Source organism: Marmota monax, unplaced genomic scaffold, assembly GCF_021218885.2.
Source record: "Marmota monax isolate L192 unplaced genomic scaffold, Marmota_monax_Labrador192_F-V1.1 WCK01_AAM20220418_F8-fsc00071, whole genome shotgun sequence".
Classification (NCBI taxonomy): domain Eukaryota; kingdom Metazoa; phylum Chordata; class Mammalia; order Rodentia; family Sciuridae; genus Marmota; species Marmota monax.
This window is the reverse complement of record NW_026695217.1, coordinates 8,614,576-8,637,177: the sequence shown is the minus strand read 5'-3', so window position 1 is coordinate 8,637,177 and position 22,602 is coordinate 8,614,576.

Genomic DNA, 22,602 nt, shown 5'->3' with positions numbered 1-22,602 from the left:
CACTCTCATTACTTCTGCTAAACATAGTACAGGAAGTCCTAGCTGGAGCAGTTGGGAAAGGAAAAGAAATAAGAGGTATCCAAATAGGAAAAGATGAATCAAAATTGTGTGCTGATATGATCTTACATATAGAACATCCAAAAAGTCTCCCCCAAATACTATTGGAACAGATAAACAAATTCTATAAATTGCAAGACACAAAATCAGCTCACAAAAATCAGTAGCATTTCAATATGCTAAAAACAAACTATCTGAAAAAGAAATTAAGAAAACAACCCCATTGGCATAGCATAAAAAATAAAATACTCTGGAGTAGATTTAACCAAGGATGTGAAAGATGTGTACACTGAAAACTCTAAAACAATGATGAGGGGAAACTGAAGAGACCCAAGTAAATGGGAAAACACCCCATGTTCATGGATTGGAAGAATTAATATTGTTAAAATGTCTGTGCAATCCAAAGTGACCTACAGATTCAGTGTAATCCTTATCAAAGTCCCAATATCATTCTTCACAAAAATAGAAATAGAAATCTTAAAATTCACATGAAATCTCAATCCTGAGCAAAAAGTACAAAGCCTGAGGTGTCACACCAGCAGGTTTTGAAGAAGGTTATGAAGATGTAGAGCTCGAAACAGCACAAACAGGCACAAAACAGACACATCAACCAATGAAACAGGATGGAGGGTTCAGAAATAAACCATATACGTTTGCATCAACTGATTTTTGACAAAGTTGCCAAGAACACAAAACGGGGAAAGAACAGTCTCTTCAGTAAATGGCCTTAGGAAAACTGGATATCCAAATGCAGAAAGACGAAAATTGTCACTTATCTTACCCTTTATTCAAGAATAAACACAGACTGTATTGAACCCTAAGATCTGAAACCATAAAGTGACTGGGAGGAAACGAGAGAGGAGCCCCATGATGTCTGGGCAATGATTTCTTGGACATACCCCAAAGCACAGCAATGAAGCAGAACATTGGGACAGCATCAGGCCAACAGGAGTTTGCTCAGGAAAGGAAACAAGAGACAGCCCGTGGAGTGGACAGAACACCTGCAAGTCACACACAGGACAAGAACTGATACACCAACTACTCAAGAGCAAGGAAAAGAAACCTAGTGAAAATAGGCCTAGGACTCGAAGGGCATCTCTCAAAAGAAGACATACACATGGCCAACAGAGATAGGAAAGTGTAGATATATGGGCTAGTGTACTATTTTGATACATGTACACATTGTGGAGTGATGTGCCATCACTCTGTAATCATCAGAGAATGCAAATCAAATCATGGAATTTACCACCTCACCGTGGTGACTGTTCCCAGAAAGATAAAAGATGGCAGTGTTGGTGAGGGTGTGAAGAGAAGGAGAATTTGCCCTGGGGAATGTTACAAATTAGTGCAGTCCCTGTGGAAGACAATATCACGGTGCCCCCAAAACTGAAGATAGAATGGCCATATGACCCAGTGATCCACACCCAGGGGGAACGAAATCAGCAGGTTGAAGAGACACCCACAGCCAGATTCATTCCAGCACTGGTCACAATAGCCAAGACACGGAACCAGCCCAGGAGTCCGTCCAAGGGGGAGGGGGTTTTAAACGGTAGGGTCTGTACTCATGGAACACCAGGGGGGGTCTGCCTAACAACAGGATGAACCCAGGTGTTGGGGGTCCCAAGGCTCCAAAGACTAACTTCCCCATCCCCCAAGAAGAGCCGTCCAATGGTGAGCCCTGCTGGCTCACATGATCCTTGCCATCCAATGGTGAGCCCTGCTGGCTCACATGATCCTTACCCACCAATCAGAAAGCACCCCAGCCAACTGTCAAACCGTTTAACAATTAAATTGTTATAACTGTCAAACCACCCCTGGCTCTATAAATATGCAGAGCTGTTCCTCAATAAATGGGCATGTTCTCCGACGGCAAGCCTTGATCGTTCTTTCACCAGAACCGCACATCAAGTGAATGAGCCACCATGGGACAGATAGAGTGAGGACTCGAAGAACATCGGACTCCAAAACACAGAGAGTGGAGTGGCCGTTACCAGGGGCTGGAGGGTGGTGATGGGGAGAGGAGGGAGTGGTGGTCAACAGACACAGTTTCAGCCATGCGGGAGGAGTAAGTCTTGGTGAGCTGTCATGCAGCTGGGCAATTAGAGTGAATCATGATGTATCGTCTATTTCAAAACCAAAAAGAGGGTTTTAAATGTTCATACCAAAAGGGCTGATAAACATTTGAGGTGATGAATTACTCTGGTCTGATCATTCCACAATGTATACATGTATCAAAATATTACATCAGCCCATGAATTTACACAATTATTTGCCAATTAAAAATAAAATTTAAGCTGGGTGTGGTGGCCCACACCTGTCCACCCAGCTACTCAGAGGCCGAGACTTGAGGATCAATTGAGCCCAGGAATTCAAGACTAGCCAGAGCATCATAGATCCGTCTGGAAAAAGCAAACTAACTAAAAAAAAATAAAAAACTGTGGTAAAGGAAGAAATGGATAGGATCTTGCTTTATAGAGGTCAGAACCAGGGCAGTATCGGGAGAGGGCCGCGGAGTCAAGCAAGGGATTTCTTGAAAGGTGGGAGAAAAAGCCACGTCTGTCTGCTGACCATAAGAGATGGTGGCTGTGGCTTTCCCTGAGATGCAGGTGGCAGTACAGAAGGGGAAGGGGGAAGGCTGCTCACCTGCTTAAGTCAGCCCTTGCACACAGAGGAGTGTGGCCCTGTCTCTGTGGGGTGGCTACAGGCCTTTCACCAGGCCTCTCAGCACCCATAATGAGCCAGGTCCAGTTGCTGCTCCTGCAGCAAGACAAATCACAGTGCCACACTCCATCTGCACGGGCTGTCCCACTTTGTCATCTGGGTGGCGTGTGTGCATGTGTGGACATAAGTACTCTGTGTGCAATGTGCCCATTCCTGTAACAGACGTGGAGTGTGCACGGGTGTCTGGTGCACAAGTGCTCAGTGTGCCATGTTAGCTGTGGTGGGTGATTTCGCAACAAGTGCCGTACATTGTACATGGCTGCGCAGGATCAGCCTTGAGCTCATCACACCATGCAACAGGTTCTTGTTAAAGCAGCATTCTGGAAAGTACATCGCACATGGGAAAGGAAGAGAAATGGAGCCACTGAAGTAGGCGAGGACAAAATGGCCTGTGGGTAACAAGTAGTCCCCAGGTAGGAACTGGGCTTCCAAATGCAGTGAGCACTTTGTGGCCTTGGGCTTGCAGAGGAGGCCTACCTGCTGCTCGCCCAGACGTGGGCAGGGAGGGCGTCTGGAGGAGGGCCTCTAGCAGCCCGCCCAGTCCTCTGCTCTCCCGAATGGCCCTTCCTTGGTGCGTTTAAATTCTCCTTCAGTCTGGAGTAATAAATCCATCTTCTCTACTGTCTTTGTTGGCTTTGAGCATAAACTTTAAAGGATCCAGATTGACCTTGACACAAATCTTCATGTTGTCCCAGAGCCACATGTGAATTAAGTCAGTGCACAAATAAATATAAATAAAACACAGTCACAGCCGCTTCATTTGGGGTACTCTGTACACAAACGTGATTCAGAGCATGCTGACAGCATTCATGATCTAAGACCAACCAGAGGGGCTGCGGGGGAGGCCCCATGGTGAGCGCTTCCCTGGCATGAGCAAGGCCCTGGGTTTCATCTCCAGAGTGGGGGCAGCGGGAGAGGTGTCAAACCAGGATCCTCACCTGCCCTTACAAAAGTTCATGAAGTTATTCACGTGTGAAACACAGTTGAGGCCACGTCCTCACTGAGGTCTGTTCCTTCTCTCAGCTGCCTCTCCAGGTAAGCACAGCAGGTACCATGCAATGGCAATGACCGTGCCGGGCACAGAGAAAGGTAACTCCCAGCCAAGCAGGAGGTCTGGAAATCAGAGGAGCCGGTGTCTCCCACCCAAGAACACCAAGGCACCTGAGTGAGGCCCAGGCTGGCGGAGACCTGTGCCTCTGTGTCTCGCAGGCATTTCCAAACCCCAAGATTCTAAAGAGTCCCCTCCCCAGGCTCTTCTCCAGGCCTCCACTGGCAGAGCCGCTGTCTGAGTTGGTGCCACAGCCATCCCTGGAGGTCCCTGGCTTCCTCCCATCTGCCTCCCCATCGGTAGACCTGCCAGTCCTCGTACTGTTAGGGCTCTCAAGTCAGCTGTGTGTCCCTCAGTCACCCTGTACCTGGTGTTTGCTGTCAGCTCTAGTGACCCACAAGGGACATGTGAATGTCACTATGATCTAAAAAGCCGGTGCAGGTGGCAGCGGAGGCTATGCCCAGAGCTCAGAGGGGCTCTGGGTCAGTCAGGAGAATCTCCAAGATCTGACCCGCTCAGAGGAGCACCCCGGAAGGACAGTCAGCACTGGTCAGGCCACCCAGAACCCACTCCCCACCTATTCTTCTGTTCAGTGCCATTGACACTCTTTTTTTATTTTTATATTTTAAAGAAAGTACATTTAGAATTAGCCAGCTGCACTCTGTATATAGATGATTCCAGTTTTGTTGGTGATGTCCAAAGTGTCACAGTCAGCAGCCAGTGGAACGTGTGCCTTCTTCTGTCCCTATGGCCTGAGAAGGGCCTGTGGCCATGTTACTTCAGAGAGCTTCTGTGCAGCCTGTGTGACCTGGTGTTTGGTGGCCTTGATGTCCACAGTGAACACAATGTGGAGTCATCTCCCATCTCAGAACTGGTGACAGTATGGTGGTCAAACCGGCCTATCTGGGGTGCTCTTCTGAGGATATCTGGGCTGCCAGAGGGTGGGTGACATTGGATCTTCTTTTGTGTCTGTGAATGCCTTTCTACACTGTCTTCTTGGGCTTCAAAGCTTTGGCTTTGATTCTGGCTTTGGAGGATCAGGAGCTACCTTCTTAGCTTTTGGTGCCATCTTGGTGAAAAGGTTGGTCATTGACACTCTTAAGTGGGTGCCACTCAGGTGTGGACCCTAGAGGCTGCTTGGTCTGGAACATAACTGACCCTCCCCCTCGGTCCCTAGACTCTGGTCGCTATCTCTGGACCAGTCTCTCTCCCTCAAAAATCTGCTTCCCACTTTCAATACTACTTCTCAGAGTTATCTTTCTCATTACAGAAATCACACACCACTCCTGTGCTTAATAATAAGGAACTTTCGGGCTGCGGGTGTGGCTCAGTAGTAGTGAGCTTGCCCAGCATGCAGGAGACCCTGGGTTCCATCCCCAGCACCACACAAATAATTCATTGATCATGAACTTCATCAGTTCCCTACTCACCATGCAGGAGGAAGCGAGCCCCAGAGCCACTCTGTCCCCCACTCTTCCACCCCACCAGCTGCCACCTCTCCCACTGCGTCCAGGTCAGTCCTTCACAGATAACTATGGTTCTCTTGTGCCTGAGTCTGTGGCTACGTTCTTTCTTCTGTCTGGCTCACTCTCCATGTTTTTTTCTGCCTAGGAAATAAAAAGAGAAAGAAGAAAACAGAGAAATCATTTAAGTAAAAGAGTTTCCAAAGGGTAAAAAGATGAGAACTCCACTGAGAACAAACAGGGCCTCACCTTGTGGAGCAGCAGACCAGGGAGCTCTTCTGAGCCTGCTGTGCCTCTAGGAGAAGTATGTGGAGCGACACTCAGCACCTCCAAGGACTGGGATGTCACTGGCCGTGGCGCCCCAAGTGACCCCATGGAACCACGGCTGGTGATGAAGGGACCTCATTGTATCACAGACTACGGGACATTCAATAAGTGCATTGGGGGCTGGGGTGGCAGCTCCGTGGTGGGGCACTGGCTCACCATGTGTGAGGCATGGGGCTCGACCACACAGCAATAAAAAAATAAAATAAATGTATTAAAAAAAAGTGGTGCGTTGGGTCTCCTAATCCTGACTGCAGTCATGCTCCACGCCTGACACCCAAGTTAGCTCTGGCCCAGGAAGTCCAGCCAAGAGGGCCAGCCCTTTAGAGCCATCTGCTCTGGATGTAGTGAGGAAAATCTCCACTCCAGGATATTTAAACATTGAGAGCTGGGGTTTAATTAACATTCTGGATTAGTTAACATTATTTTCAAACAAATATTTTTCTAAAAGGTGGAACAGTAAGAATAAATATTTGAAGAAATCAGCAGATGAAAGCACAGCTATTGGTGATCAAAGGACACGAGTGAAGACCCCACCCAAAAGAAGCCAGCCAAAATGTGGGCAAGACCTGCTTGTCACACAGAGGCTAAGTGAGAAAGGCAGAACCCTGTACAGGTGTTGGAGGTCGTCATCAGGAATTCCACAGGACCTCCAAAACATGGAAACACCTCTAGTAGAGGCGGAGGCGGGCGATGAAGAGAAGAAGAAAAGCCTATACTCCTGCTTCCTATAAAAATAGAGCCATGGGGCTGGGGATGTGGCTCAAGAGGTAACGCACTAGACTGGCATGCGTGTGGCCTGGGTTCGATCCTCAGCACCACATGCAAACAAAGATGTTGTGTCCGCTAAAAAAACTAAAAAATAAATATTAAAATTCTCTCTCTCTCTCTCTCTCTCTCTCTCTCTCTCTCTCTCTTTAAAAAAAAGAAATAGAGCCACCTGTGACCCAGCTGTCCCTGCTCTGGGCACAGACCCACAGGAGATACAACCTCTTTGTCATAAAAACTGCTGCAGCTGCGTGGCTCGTGACAGCTGAGATGCAGAGGCAACCTGTGCTTCGAGGCCTGAATGGAGAGGGTGCGGGGTGTGCACACGAAGAGGGTCTTCTTCAACCTTAACAGAGAATGAGAGGCGGGATGTTGCTCAGTGGTGGGCTGCTTGCCTAGCATGCATGAGGCTAGGTGTGCAAACCTGTAGCCTAGCACTGCAAAAAATAAATTGAATAAATAAAAAGAAAAGGAAAGAGAGATCACCTGGCATTTACCCTAACATGGGTGAACCTGGGGACACGGCACAGAGTGATGAGCCAGACACAGAAAGAAAGTGTGTCTGACCCCATGTACTTGTGGGGTCTAAAAACAACAAAAAATCTAAAAACAGTCAAACAGAAACAGATAGAGGAAAAAACAGTGATTAGGAGGATTGAGGGATGGGAGAAGTAGAACAAAAGATACAAAGTAGCTGTATGTAGGGTGACTGAGTCCAGAGCCTCACCCACAGTGTGAGGACGGCAGCTGAGAAGGTTGGGGTGTGTAAGAGATTTGGTTACATGAGGCAATTTCAGCTGCTTTTGTCAAGAAAAGGTACCCAGGTGAGATGACAGACATGTTAATCTGCTTCAACTCATTTACCATGTGTGACTATGTACACCCGGTGTTGTCATGCCGTAAACCTCAAGTACACGCCATACAACTTATCAAAAGGAAGAAGAAGTCAGCATGAAGAGGAGCTGGGAGGAGGAAGCAGCAGCCTGCGGTCAGGAGCTGGCCAGCTGAAGACATGTACCTCCTTAGTTCAATAGCCTCACAAAGACATGGAGCTCTTGGTTACTAGACAAATGAAGCTGAAAATTTTCACCACTGCATTCTGCAACTGAAATAGATCTTCATTCTGAATCCAGCACCAAATAAAAAAATAATAAAAGGGAAAAAGAAAGGTGTTGATAGTTCAAGGCCGCCTGGTATGTGCAGAAGCTGCATCACTGGCAGCTGGGAGCGTCAGGAGCATCTCAGGAAGACCAGGGCACGAGCTAGGCGTGAGCAGGAGGAAGCCAAATGCAGGTACTCGACTTGCAGTGACGCGACTGAGCAAAGCTCAATGGGAGAAGAACACGAGGCGCCTGGCTGGGGACAGAGCTCTTGTGCCTGAGCAGGCGCACGGCCCTCAGCAGAGATCCATTCAGGGGGACATGGCCATAACACGTACCAGAGACAACTCAAGAAACAGAGGCTGGATTTCAGAAAACGGACAGCGTCTGAATAATACTGTGGCTATTGAGTGCCCACGGCAGGGGGCTCCGGCTTGTGCTCCTTACTGGAGGAAAGAGAGAAGGGATCAAGGCAAGAAGCTAAAAACAGTTTGGCTTCAAAGTGCAGTGACTGGGAAGGGCCACCCTCTCAACCGTCCTCAGAGGGCCTTCCCAGAATTCCCCACACCTCAGGGACTCTTGAGCTGACTGGCTCCTCGGCTTTGACACAAATGTGTCAGCAACCTAGAGCCTGTGGGTGGGACTCTACCTGAGCTGAGTCCTGGGAAACATCGCTCCATGCCCTGAGCTTGGAGGGCAATATGCCACCAGGAGGGCACTGTGATGCCAGAGGAAGGAGCCCAATCCCAAGGGCACCCTGGTCTCCAAGGCAGCCTTCCCCAGTGGCCACAGGGCCACAGCAAGACACACCTTCCCCTTGGTTGGAAAGAAGCAAGGCAAGGGTAGAGAGGAAACCTGAGGCTATTATTTTTATATAGATGAAGATTTATGAAAAAGCACTCTTTAGATTACTGTGTCCAGCAAAGAGGAGCCTGTTGAGAAAAACGTAGCGTTTGTTTCAGACTACCCAGGTGATATGGGGTGGGGAGGATGACCCAGTCAGAGAATAATCAACATTTCTCTTCCCATGTGTGTTGCAGTGTGCTTGAAATTTATACATGTACAGTAATATTTTTCAATTTCATAGTATATTTATCTTCTAAGCAAATAGGTAAACTCTGAAAAACACATCACACTCATTTTGGGCATGACTCACAGAACACAGGGCTCACAAGACACAAGGCAACATGTAATAATTATGTAGGTGCTAAAATCGCATGCTTTAAGGACTCCAAGCTGGCTACTGTGGAGAGGCAAACAAATTATTTTACCCTAAAGCAAGTGTGTTCACTTTGGGGGAAAAAAGCAGGTATCAGTACTTTCCACAGACATTATAAATGGTCTTCCTGGAACTGTCAAAATAAGATATGACATTCTTTTATTTGGGAAGCTTCAACTACTTCACTGAGTTCTTAATGGGTTTATAGACATCATGGGATAGGACGAGATGAAATAGGACCAGAGTTTCTATTTCATATCAAGGTGATGATTATTCCAGAACTTTCTGCATGTGAAGACAGCACTGCCGGATCCAGTAAAACTCATGTTCCATTTTAGAACAGAAGGAAACTGAAAAAAATGAGCATGCTCCTATAATCCCAGCTCACAGGAGGCTGAGGCAATAGGATTGTGAGTTTGAGGCTAGACCAAGTAACCCAGAAAGACCCTAAAAAAAATGGTCCCAGGCAGCAATTATTGCTAAGGAAATGTTATGGACTAAAGAGATAATGAGGGCTGGGGCTGGGGCTCAGTGGTGGACGCTTGCCTGGCATGTGTGAGGCACTGGGTTCAATCCCCAGCACCGCACATAAAAAATGAATAAAATAAGATAAATCAACAACTAAAAAAAAAAAAAGGAGAGAGAAAGAGAGAGGATGAAAGTCCAGGGAAGGGAGTGCCCCTGCACTCAGTGAACAATGACTGGCACTTCTCGCCAGGGTGACTGGCCTCTCCTATGAGGTCCAGCAAGACTATGGATGAGGCCGAATTTGAACAGGATTTGGAAAATGAGCAGGAGGAGCAAAGGGGTCCGTTTACTGGGGTAGAAGCACGGGGTGTGTTTAACGAGCAGTGAGACAAGTTTAGATGGAATGGGCCTCACATGCAGGGTGGAGAGCATTGCCAGGAGCTGAGAGTCCAGAACTCTCCTGGCCTGGCCGACCCAAACGCTGGCCTGTGGAACTTGCAGCGAGAGGAGCCTGTCTGTCTCTCCACTCTCCCTGGACATGACAGGGACTGCACGTGCATTCACTTGTTCCTGATCTGGGTTGCTGGTCGTGGGAGCAGAAGAAAGGCAGTCACCTGTTCGTGGACTGAACATTCTGTAAGTCGCTCAGCTTTATTCCTAGCTCTATGCTGAAGAGACATTACCAAAGGTGACCCGCAGCACGTAAGGATGTTCAGGAGAGGAGAAAGATCTCTGGCATCCTTGTGCACTGGAAGGCAAATGTGGCACGCTCGTGAGTGGCCCACTTAGAAAACAGCCTTCCTGGACATGGGTGATCCTGTTGGGAAGCAGATGGACTGCTTTCCCTCTGCTCTCCCCACCCCATTGGAGATGGCAGCCCTGAGCAAGCAGGAAGCCTGTTCTGCAGCGAACACCGCTGGGTGTCCTCAGATCCAGTTCAGTTCTGACCTCCTCTACCCAGAGATAACATCAGGTTCACGGGTCGAGAGCTCTGTCCCTAAGACAGAGGCAGACCTGGGCCCCAGGTGGCTCCCTGAGCTTCCAACCCACTGGCTATAAATCAGAGTCCCCATAACCGCCCCCTCAGCCTGACTAATTTGTTCAGGTGGTTCAAGGGACGCAGGGAAACACTTATATTCACCCCTTGTTTTCAGGGGCGTTTTACAGGCTGTGGATGAAGAGATGCACAGGTGAGGTTGTTGGGAAGGGGCCCGGAGTTTCCATACCCCCTCTGGGCACACCCCTCCCCAGGAACCTCCAATGCCCAGCTGTCCAGAAGTTCCCGAGCCTTGCCTTTTGGGTTTCTCTGGACATTTCAAGGCTTCTGCAGTGTTGAGGACCCACGAAGCCTGTCAGTCAGCATTCCTCCCTGCAGGGCATGAGGCAGGACCCCTCCTGACAGGGACCAAGCAGGTCTGTGCCTTTGCACAGTATCAGAGTCTACTGAAGGACAGTGAATTCACAGGGCACCACCTTCAGCAGCAGCAGATCACCCAGTACCTGTGGGGCCCCTGGTGGTCCTGAGCCTGGCAGTCACGGCTTCTTTTACTCCAATCTTAATTTCTAGTATCTATGACACTCAAGACACAAATCACTTTACCCAAATATGAATACATGTTACAGAAAGGCTAGGAAAGGGTTAAAGCAGCCAAGGGTTCAGAAGGCTGCCCTGGGAGGAAAGGCAGATAGGAGGAATGTAGAGTCACTAGGTGGTCAGATAAGATTAGGAACCAGGGAAGAACTTGTTCAGAACATGTTCAGGGCACAGAGCAGCCAAAGCACAGGAACACATTCTAGGCCAATGTCCAGATGGACGCAGCTCCCCAAGCTGTGTTGGAGTGTCAGCTTGAGATGGCGCTTGGAGTGGGTGGAGCCAAGTCCCAACAGGCAGTAGAAGCTCCCTTCTGCTTAGGCTGGAGGACTGAACTTCAGACGTTCATCAGTGTGACCATTTTCTTGGGCAAGCCTCATGATGAGTGACCAGATGACAGAGTGCTGCCGAGTCCTGTCTCAGGGTGCTCCTACTTCTCTGACCCTCTAGTGAGGAAGTTAACTTCCTTTAGTGGTCTAGTATGTCCCATAAGCTCATGGGCTTTTTCAATAAGAATTTGATATGATCCATCCATGTGCTTCTGATTAACTCGGTCAGTTCATGGGTATTCATTTTTTTTAAAAAATACTTTTTTAGTTGTCAATGGAAATTTATTTATTTTCATGATATACTGAGAATCGAACCCAGTGCCTCACACACACAAGGCAAGCCATCTACCACTGAGCCACAACCCCAGCCCACAAGTGGTCATTTTTATTGGCATAACTACTTGGTCAGTTTGTGCTTTATGATAGTGCCAGGCAAATGGTGGTTATTTACTCATACCATCAAAGTGTAAGTCCACCACGGCACTTGAACTCAAAATGGAGTAGCTCATGGAAAGCCAGTGCTTTGCCATATGGAATAACTCAGGTTTAGAAATACTCTGGAACCAATGTTCTTTTACCATGGAGTTCCTCGAAGAAGGCACAGCCTGAGAGCTGCTGTTCTATACACCATGGAGTCACAAGGGCAGGGGCAGTCTGAGGACTGCTGTTGTATACACCATGGAGTCACTCAGAGCAGGTGCAACCTGAAATACGCTGTTCTACACACCATGGAGTCACTCAGGGCAGGCACAGCCTGGGGACTGCTGTTCTACACACCATGGAGTCACTCAGAGAAGGCGCAGCCTGAAAGCTGCTGTTGTGCACGCCATGGAGTCACTAGGGCAGGCACAGCCTGAGAGCTGCTGTTCCACACACCATGGAGTCACTGGGGCAGGCACAGCCTGAGAACTGCTGTTCTACACACCATGGAGTCACTGGGGCAGGCACAGCCTGAGAACTGCTGTTCCACACACCATGGAGTCACTGGGGCAGGCACAGCCTGAGAACTGCTGTTCTACACACCATGGAGTCATTCAGAGCAGGCGCAGCCTGAGATCTGCTGTTGTGTACACCATAGAGTCACTCAAGGCAGGCACAGCCTGAGAACTGCTGTTCTACACACCATGGAGTCACTCAGGGCAGAACAGCCTGGAACCACTGTTCTTATACCATGGAGTCACTGAGGATAGGCACAGCCTGAGAGCTGCTGTTGTGTACACCATGGAGTTACTCAGGGCAGGCACAGTCTGGGGACTGCTGTTCTACACACCAAGGAGTCACCTAGGGCAGGCACAGCCTGAGGACTGCTGTACCACCCACCATGGAGTCACCCAGGGCAGGGACAGCCTGAGGACTGCTGTTCTACACACCATGGAGTCACTCAGGGCAGGCTCAGAGTGGGGACTGCTGTTCCACACACCATGGAGTCACCCAGGGCAGGCACAGCCTGAGAGCTGCTGTTCTACACACCATGGAGTCACTCAGGACAGGCACAGCCTGAGGACTGCTGTTCTACACACCATGGAGTCACTCAGGGAAGGCACAGTCTGGGGACTGCTGTTCCACACACCATGGAGTCACCCAGGGCAGGCACAGCATGAGGATTGCTGTTCTATACATCATAGAGTCACTGAGAGAAGGGCACATCCTGTTCACAGGCATCTCATGATTTACTATGGGAAAAATGTAAGTCAAAGCCTTTCTTTATGGCCAGGTATCTGGGGACTTGCTTTGAGAGGAATTATGAGCCAAGTACCATGAACAAAAGCCCCCCCCCCATATATATATATATATATATATATATATATATATATATATAATCATATCACAAACTTGTTTTGACCCCGAAGGAAGGACCCTACTGCTCACATGTTCGGCCCCTGGGATGAGGTGTAGAGATCACGTGCACACATTCATTCCCACACCACTTCATTCAGAAGACCTGAGCACGCATGGATCACGGCACCTGCAGGGGTGCTGCACCAGCTCACCTGTGGATGGACGCAGGGAGCCTTCACCTTTTGCCCAACTGAACAAAGCTGCCTCGACCCTGGTGCAGAAATCTGTCCAGGAACCTCCTCTCACTTCCTCTGGGGGTGAACTCAGAGGTGGGATCCAACTTTGACTTTGTGGACGTTGCTCGGCGCGTTCCCTGGCAGCAGCAGCACTGTGCGTGTCCACCAGAAAGCACGTGGTGTCCAGCCCTCCACACCTCATCTGTGCTTGCTCTCCTCTGCTGCCGCCTCCTTTTCTTTTTCTAAACACCTCTATGTTGTTTATTTATTTTGATGTGGTGCTGGGGGTCAGACCCAGTGCCTCACATGTGCGAGGCGAGCGTTTCCCACGGAGACCCAGCCCAGCCTTGCTTCCTTCTTTTGTGATGGCATCTCTGACTGGGTGTGAGGTGGCAGCGCCCTGTGGCTTTGACTGCTGGCAGAGTTGCTTTGCAGCCACAGCAGGCACATCGGCACTGCTTTGGTGAGCATGACCACCCACGACCCCCACCAAACCTGGTGATGTGCTGTTGTCCACAGTGTTGGAGTTCCCATGGGAAGTGGTCCTGCACAGGAGTGAATCCAGGACAAATGTCACTAAGCATCACATGTTAACATACCATAGGAAAATAGATATCCCCCTATTTTCTCTGCTTATGAAAGTGGTGAGATTAGTCTAACACCTAAGCTCTCCAAATATGAGCGAGCAATGCATAATTATTTGATGTTTTTGAATCACATTCAAAATGAATATCTAATTTCTGTATCTGATGATTCAGGTGGAGCTAAATGTGGTAAGAGTAGGGAAGAGGAAGGCTAGAAATGGCTTCATCTCTAAGTCCTGAATTATACTTTTGCTGCAGTTCAATAAAAATTCTACTTATCTGTATTAGCTTTCTGTTACTATAACAAAATACCTAAGATAATCAACTTACAAAGAAAAAAAGACCTACTTCAGCTCACAGCTTTGGAAGTTACAGTCCATCATTTATTGGCTCTGTTGTTTGGGGCCTGTAGCAGGGTAGTACATCATGGTGGGAGGGTGTAGCAGAGCAAAACCACTCTGTCATCAGCCAGGAAACCAAAAAGGTGGAGGAGGATGGTAGAGTCCTACCTCTCCTCTAAGGGCACAACCCAGGGACCTTAGGACCTTCCACTAGGCCCCCACCTCTCAAAGGTTCCTAGTGTCATCCTGGAGGCCAAACCTTAGACACACGGACCTGTGGGCATTCAGGATGCAGAGTGAAGTGAGAGGTGTGTTCAGAAGGCAGTAGGATAGAAGAAGGTCTCAGGTTCTGAGAGGTCAAACAGGGCATCTTGTCTTGATGCGTATTAGTTATGTTATTCCACGTGACCTATTGGAGCTTCTAACCCTATATTCCTTGTGAGTAAAGCGAGAATTCATTTATTAGCTGGTATTGAGGTGGCTAACACTGGGGACAACAGGACCTCGGGTGAAGCCCCTTCTTTCTTGGTGTCAAGAGCCCCAGGAGACACAGCATAGCAACATGAATTTCATCAACACTCGTGATTTCCACCTTCCAGGGAGAGCATAGAGAGAACGCAACATGGATGCCATATAGCCTTTTTGCCCAAGTGACTTGGAATATGTTTTCTGTAACTTTTTACTTTTTTAAAAAAATTCTTTAGTGTGGGAAAGAGTATAGCACGTTAGTTTAGAGCCCTCTGGCCCAGTTTCAAGAGCCAGGGTCAGGATGTTAGAGGAGCATGAGCTTCTGGTGCCAACTAGCTTGAGATTTTCTTGGGCTTAGTACTGTAGTTCTTCCCTGTGTGTGGGAGCCCTCTCCCAAACCACAATGTATGTCTGAAATTCAACCCTACGGATTACTATAGTTTTCTCTATACACAGTCACCTATGATAAAGTCTAATTTGTAAATTAGGCACTGAAAGAGATTAACAATAATAATTAAAACAGAATAATCATAACGTACACTATAACAAAAGTTGTTTAAATGTGGTCTGTCTCCCAAAATATTTCATTGTATGTTCACCTTCGATTTAAAGGAAGCACTTTATGACTTCCCTTTGGCGTATCTGGACTGCCAGCATTACTACTCTTTTTCTCTGGGGCTATTTTTAAGTAAAATAATAACACCAGTGCTGTGGTGCTATGACAGTTGACCTGATAACCAAGAGGCTACTAAGTGACTAACAGGTGGGTAGTGTATACAACATGGACTCACTGGACGAGGGCATGAGGTTTCATCAAGCTGCTTGGGAGGCATGCAGCTTAAAATGTATGAATTGTTTATTTCTGGAATTTTCCATTTTTTTATTTCATACTGTGATTGACCTCAGGAAACTAAAATCTCAGAAGGCAAAACTGTAGCAAGGGAGGCTACTGTGAATCTAAGCACCAGCTCCGGTGTTGGCCTGGGCACAGCAGCCAGCAAGTCACACCTGGTCCCGTCTTCAGTGTAATAGCAACAGCTATCCTTCGGGGCGCCACAAAAAACTGAAAAGAGTGGCAATAACTGCTACTGGTTCTTGAATGTTCTCCATGTGCCAATTGTAAGCATTTTCAGAAAACAGTTCAGAAATTATTTATTTAGTCATATATTTTCTAATCTGTAATGTACCGTGAACAGCAGTGGGCTTGGCAAGGGGAAGATTCTTATCTTCACGACAGCCCCAGGCCAAAACAGAATGCTTTACAACTCACAGAATCTCTGTTTGATCTTGCACAGCCTTCTGTGAAAGGGAGCTTGCTTCCCTACTCTCCTTCCACAGATGAGGCATTTGCCCAAGGCCACACCACGGTTTAAAGCAGAAGCAAGATTAGGTGGCAGCAGGTGTGGCCCCCGCTGAGCCCTTCCCCTGCTCCCCACAACTTCCACTTGAAGGGTTAGAGTTACTGCAACTCCGAACAAAGAAATCGTGGAGAAATTTATTTGCTGGAACTTCATGATCAAGACCTGGGTATTACTTTCCACCTGGCAGCTGGGACAAAGCCCTGGAGGTTGTATAAAAGGAAAACTTCTTAACCATCCTTTACCGAGTCAAATCCATCAAACTGGCTTATTTTTATACTGGTTGGTCCCTGCAATGGCATCGGAAAGGGCAGATTCAGGACTCTGGCTCAAGAAACGTGACTCCACAGGAATTGTCAACCGATTAGTACCCGGGTGGCTGTGGGTAGGGCGCCAGTGACCTGGCAGAGGGGCTGGAGTTTCTCAGAGCATCCTGCCAGGGGGTCCTGCCCAGGATGTCTGGGACAGATGGTGTGAAAATGTTCAGGAGCAAGGCTAGACCCCGAGGAGCAAGGCTAGGCCCAGGACTACAGGACCTTGGGAAAGCCCACTGCTTAGGCAGCTGGGGAACCAAAGTTCCGGCTCCTGTAATGTGCAGAAGGGCTGATATGCACCTGGAGGGGATTAAGGTATTTCTCAAGGCCCTGGTTAGTTGGGGCGAGAGGGTCCTGTGGAGTCCTGTCCCTCCGGCTTCCTGCTCTGGGGACAAGATCTCTTTCTCCCGCACTCACTGCCACATGGCAATGCAGCTAAGGGACCCCCCCAGAACCCACAGCGCACTGCTTGGACTCTCAGGCTCCCCAAGAGGGAGGTGTGTGAACTCCGTAGTTTATGACACCAGCCTGCCTCGGGCATTACGTCATGGTCATGGCGGTGGCTTTCCAGGTCCTTTGGCATCATAGTCCCATCCTCCTCTGGGTCCTTGGTGTCTTCCCCATTCAGCAGGGCACAAGCAGGGAGGGCGTTCCGTGGGCCAGTTCTGGAGAGGTGGGCCTGCTCCTCACACTCCAGGGTGCAGTCACGGGGTTCCCTGAGGTGCCAAGTAGTGCAGCAGCTGGGGAGGCAGCTGTTCTCAGCCGTCGCTGTGCACGTCTCGGTCCTCTTCCTGCTACTGTGACAGAATGCTATACACCAGATAACTGATAAAACAGATTTATTCTGGCTCAAGTTCCTGGAGCTGGGAAGCCCAAGGTCATGGCCCCGTGTCTGGCAGGGGCCTCGTACTGCCTTGGTCAGGGTGGAAAAGTGGAAGGGCAAGCATGAGCTGGCCACAGAGAATGAGCGCAAGGGCAGACTGGCCTCCTCACAAGCACTGTCACTATAATCCAGTCCCCTCGGGGACAGCATCTGTCTCTCTCCCTGGGGGAGGGGGAGCCCCAAGACCTGGGCGTCCTGAAGTCCACCCTGGTCCTCCCAAACGAACGGCACCCATGGCAGCCTGGCTCATGTTGGTGACGACCCCACCCCCCCTCACGTCTGTGGGCTCCAGGGCTCATTTCCCGAGTGTCAGTTGTTTTGCTTCCTGTGATCCACACCAGGTCCCCTCTTCTCCTCTGCCTGCCTGACCCTGGCATAGGGGCCAGAAACACGCCAGTGACTTCAGGAAACATCCTGGGCTGCACGTTTTGCTCAAGGGGATGCTCTACATTTACTATAGTATTTCTCTATTTCTAGGAATTGAAGGTATCTTTTACATGGTGACATAGTATATGACAATTATTATTTAAATGCGGGTGTCAGTTCCAATTTATAAAATTGGTTTTAAGTTTCCCATCTCAATTCCATTTTTCCTTTTAGTCTATTATTGTTATTATTATTATTATTATTATTATTATTATTATTATCATTATTTGGTATTAGGGATTCAACCCAGGGGTGCTTTACCATTGAGCTACATCTATGGTCCTTTTTATTTTTTATTTTGGGATAGGGTCTCACTAAATTGTCAAGGGTAGCCTCGAACTTCCGTGATCTCCCTGTCCCAGCCTCCCAAGTTGCTCACCTTATAGGCAGGCTATTATTATATGCGACTTTGCAGAAAGTAATTTTTTTTTCTGTAAAAAGGATCAAAAATAAAGTAGGAAGCTCAGACTTCAAGACCGGCAAAAAAGGAATGATGTCTGTATTATCAGAGTCCCCAAAGAAGTAACAAAATTATGGAACACAGCTGGTATTGAAAACTATATTCCAAGAAGACATTCCAGAAATAGAAAAAGAGCTTACACGTCAAAGGTCTCACTAGGTACCTGAGATGATCAGTTCAGAGTGATCAATCCTGAAACAGATCCTATAGTAAAATTATCATTTACAAAGATAAAGATTAAAGTCTCCAGATTTCAAGGTCAAATATATAAAGAGAAAAGAATTAGAACCATCAGACTTCAAGAACAATATTTTTAATAAAACAAGACAACAACTGATAATTTTTTTTTTTAAGACGGAGTCTCACCATGTGCTTCAAGCTGACCCCGAACTCTGGGGCTCCAATAATCCTTCTGCCTCAGCCTCTGGAAGAGGCAGGATGACGGGCACATACCACCATGCCTGGTTTACAGGACATCTTAAGATGATTCACACTCAGAGACAGTGTGAATCGAAAGTTTTATTTCAGCCAAGCTGTTCTTCAAATACCAAATAGAAAAACAGTCTCAACATTTTAAAAAATGTGGGAAATTCTGCCTCAATAAGCCCTTCCTGAGGAATTTACCAGAAAATAAACTCCCTCTAACCAAGTGACTGGGGAAGCTTGGTTGAGGACCCATGGACAACCCTCAACAATCAAAAACGACCAAACAAGAGCAAAGGAAAGGTGGGGCCGGGGGCGCTAACATCCAAGTACTACCACCTTGATATGACATGATTAAAGTCTGGGGAAGGGGACGAGGAAAAAGGCCAAGGGAGAACAGACCAAGCTCACTGGCAGGTTGTCTGTGGGCGTTGACAGATATAAAAACCTCTGACATATCAAACACAAGGTCAACAGAACAGCAGACCAAGGACATTGAAGAGGGTGTTCAGTTCTCAACTTTAAGACCTCTCATAAACTGCGGTGGCCACACCTACAATCCCAGCAGCTCCTAAGGCCAAGGCAAGAGGGTTGCAAGTTCAACGCCAGCCTAGGCAACTTGAGACCCTGTCTCCAGACAAAGACAAAAAAAGATCTGAGGGTATAGCTCAAGGCAGAGCCCTAGGGTCAATTCACAGTGCCTTTCTCTCTCTCTCTCTCTCTCTCTCTCTCTCTCTCTCTCTCTCTCTTACACATACACCCCCTATAAATAGAATAGTACAGATTCATCTTATAAAGAAACAAACAGGAAATATACTGAACAACAATGAAGTCTTATAGTAGAATTAGTATCAAACATATCAGTCATAGCAATAAATGAAAAAGGGCAGAATTCACCTGGTAAAAACATATAGATTTTCAATCTGACTCAAAAAACTAAGCCCAGCTACTGCTATGCACAGGAGGCAAGTCTGAAACAAAGTGGTTCAGAAAGGGTGCCCATAGGGCGCTGGCAGTGGGGCAGGAGGGCACCATACAAATGGAAGAGAAACAGCAGGGGTAGCAATTTGACATCAGACAAAGTTGACCTGGAAATGTGAATAAACACACAGCAAACTGACCCAGCATGACATACCCCTGAAACAACTTCTGGTAGAAAGGAGAAATATAAGCTCGAAGTATAGGATTTTAAACACATCATAGACAATGAAAATACTATGAATCAGAGTCTCTGAGATGCATCTGAAACACTGATTAGAGAAAAATTCATTGCACTAAATACATTCTTAGTGAAGTGGAAAAACAAAAATAATGAATTAAATTTGAAGTTCAAATGCTTAGAAAAGAAGAGTTAAAAGAAACAGAAGGAATTAGTAAAGATAAAAGTAGAAATCACTGAAGTGTAATTTGTTTTGTGACTTTGGATTTTTTTTCTAGAAGAGAAATGTTTTAGTAATGTCGAATCTATTAATTATAGTTGATAATCCCATCTTTTCTTGACAATCTAAAATGTGATTATTAGACACACATTTTTAAACCCCTGAAATCAGAACATGTCTTAAAATTAAGAACATTTTTCTTAAAAGTGGTTGGTCAGGAGAGGTAGTTACCAAGGCTGGTACATGTCCAAACTTGTTCATGGTTATCATTCCCTTCACTTCACCTGGATTATTCTACGATGAAGGGACAGGATCCAGGAGAACTTGGTTCAGTCCAGCCCACTTGGCACATTAAAGCCACCAGGAGAACACAGCATCTGTGCACACCAGTATGGTGGATGACTTTTATAGAGGGTTTTTGTTGTTGCTGTTGTTTTTCTTTTCTTTCTTTCTTTCTTTTTTTTTTGGTACCAGGAGTGCTCCATTCTTAGACTTCTGTAACAAACTCCATCTGACATTTATGAATTGTTTGATGAGTGTAGTTCTGGGTTTTATTAAGTGTAATTTTATTTACAATTTTTGCAGTGACATTTATTAGTGAGGCTGGGTTGTAAGGCTGAACTTCTTTTTGGAGCTATCTTTATCGAGTTTCATAGGATATAGCAATTCTATCCTGATTATATTAAAACATTGAAAGTGCTCTTTTCATGTAAGCATTTTAAACAAAGGTCTACAATAATCTATTACCCCCATTTCTAAAGCTCTGCATAAGCAGTGCAGAAGCTAAGGGCGCTGGTGAGATGGTGGCTCTGGGTGCCACAGACTCTACTGCAGCCCCAAAGGAGCAAGTGTGATAAATGAGGGCCACGTGGCTATATGCTTAGTGCACGTCCAATTGACATGATGGCCACTGCAGGGCTCTGCAGTGATTTAGACTCTGGCAAGAGAAAGTGCGACACCCTCCCAGTGGCTCCTGTTCCCAGGGTGGTTTATGTGGATGGCTGGTGATATGCTTGTTTACACACATTAATCTTATGCATGTATGTGACTAAATCTTCCATATATTCAGGTCTTAACCGTTCCTAGAATTAACAGTCAACACTCATAAATAATAATTCATTTTCAGTGAATGCTGTAACTTTAATGGCTCATCAAAACCATTGCTTAGACATCTTTATTCCACTCTCCATACAGCATCCCAATTATTGAGGGGAGTGAAGCCTGGGGAGACACGGACACACAGGAGAGCCCAAGCTTTAATCCCGAGGTAGAGCCAGTGCTGAAAACAGGCCATCTTTGGTGAGCGCTTGCCTAGCATGTGCAAGGCCCTGGGTTCCATTCGCAGCCCTGCATAACCGCTGCGGGCCATCTAACCCCAGACTACAATTTCATTCCATGGTGGCCTCTGAGTAAAAGCCTTGCTCCAGTACGAGGGCAGACGTCCTGCCACAGTCCTTTCAAAGGCCTCTATCTGAGCATAGACTTCCTGAGGCTGTGTGTGAACCACCGAGAGCCGCAGACTTTCTGGTGAGACAGGCACATGTAGGGTCAGAATGAGGTGCCAGGCATCACAGATATGGCCGAAACTCCAGCTTTCACAGGACTTTCTGGGCACCTTCAAGTCTGCTGCTAAAGGTGTGTGTGTCACTTCTCTCTTACGGGTTCAGGAGAGCGTTTCTGTTTTTCATCTCAGAGCTCTTTTTTTTTTTTTTAAATATTTATTTTATTTTTTTAGTTTTCAGTGGACACAACATCTTTGTTTGTATGTGGTGCTGAGGATCGAACCCAGGCCACACGCATGCCAGGCGAGCGTGCTACTGCTTGAGCCACATCCCCAGCCCTCATCTCAGAGCTCTTGACAGTCCCACCAAACCAGAGGCAGGCATGAGATTAAGATCGGAAGTTCTCCAGGTAACTTTATCAGGTCGTTGCTGGGCTTTGAGTAGGAGCAACAGTGTGACAGAGACTCCTAGACATGTGTCAGCATCAACGTGCTTGGAGGCAGGTACAACCTCTCTGTTCCCAGCAGGAGTGGGCGGAACCTTTGGACATCCAACATGTCATATTCATAGAAAAGTTGCAGGAGAAGTTTCTGCTTTGCTCATGTGATAATAGAGCCCTCTGTATTGCCCAAACACGTTGATTTATTTAGGGATTTATTGACTTACCCTAGCCAAACATGTGGATCGAACCTGATCCGGGCCCAGCAGAAATGGGCCATGCAGGTTACCAGTAACAGAGACAAAAAATGAAACTTGTGTGCAGTCAGGCAGCTTGACTAATCACAGGAAGAATGTGCCCGCACTCACATATACGTTTATCATGGTTTTCACTTAGCTCTTTCACAATCTCAAACTAAGAAAAGAAGGGCAGATATTTCCATCACAGATGGCTCTATCAGTTCCTTCGAAAATACCTCAGCAGAGTTAAATATAGAGCCGAATCCAGTCAGCCTGTGTTGATCAAGTCTTATTTTGCACAAGACACGGTGCCAAGAATGAGCCAACACAGAAAGGACACAAAGGCCTTCCCAAGTGCGCGGGCCTCTGGCTTGGCCCTGCCATGATGCTCCCAGGGACCCTATGCCTGTGGCCTCTTCTAAGAGAATGGAAAGCCAGACTGGGTTCTGCAGTGCCTGGGTCTTTCAAAGGGCCTTTCATCCCAACCTCAGCACTCGACCTGAGTTCATCTTAGAAACTGAAGAGGAAAGGCCTGGAACACACCCGGCAAGAAGGGGGCCAGGTGGGCTGCAGGTACCACCTCCCCAGATCGGGACCCAGCAGACGAGCAGCAAGCAGCTTGGGAAGAAGGAGGGGGTCCAGGCCTGGAGAAGAGGCCCTGGGCCTAGGCCTGGGCCTGGAAC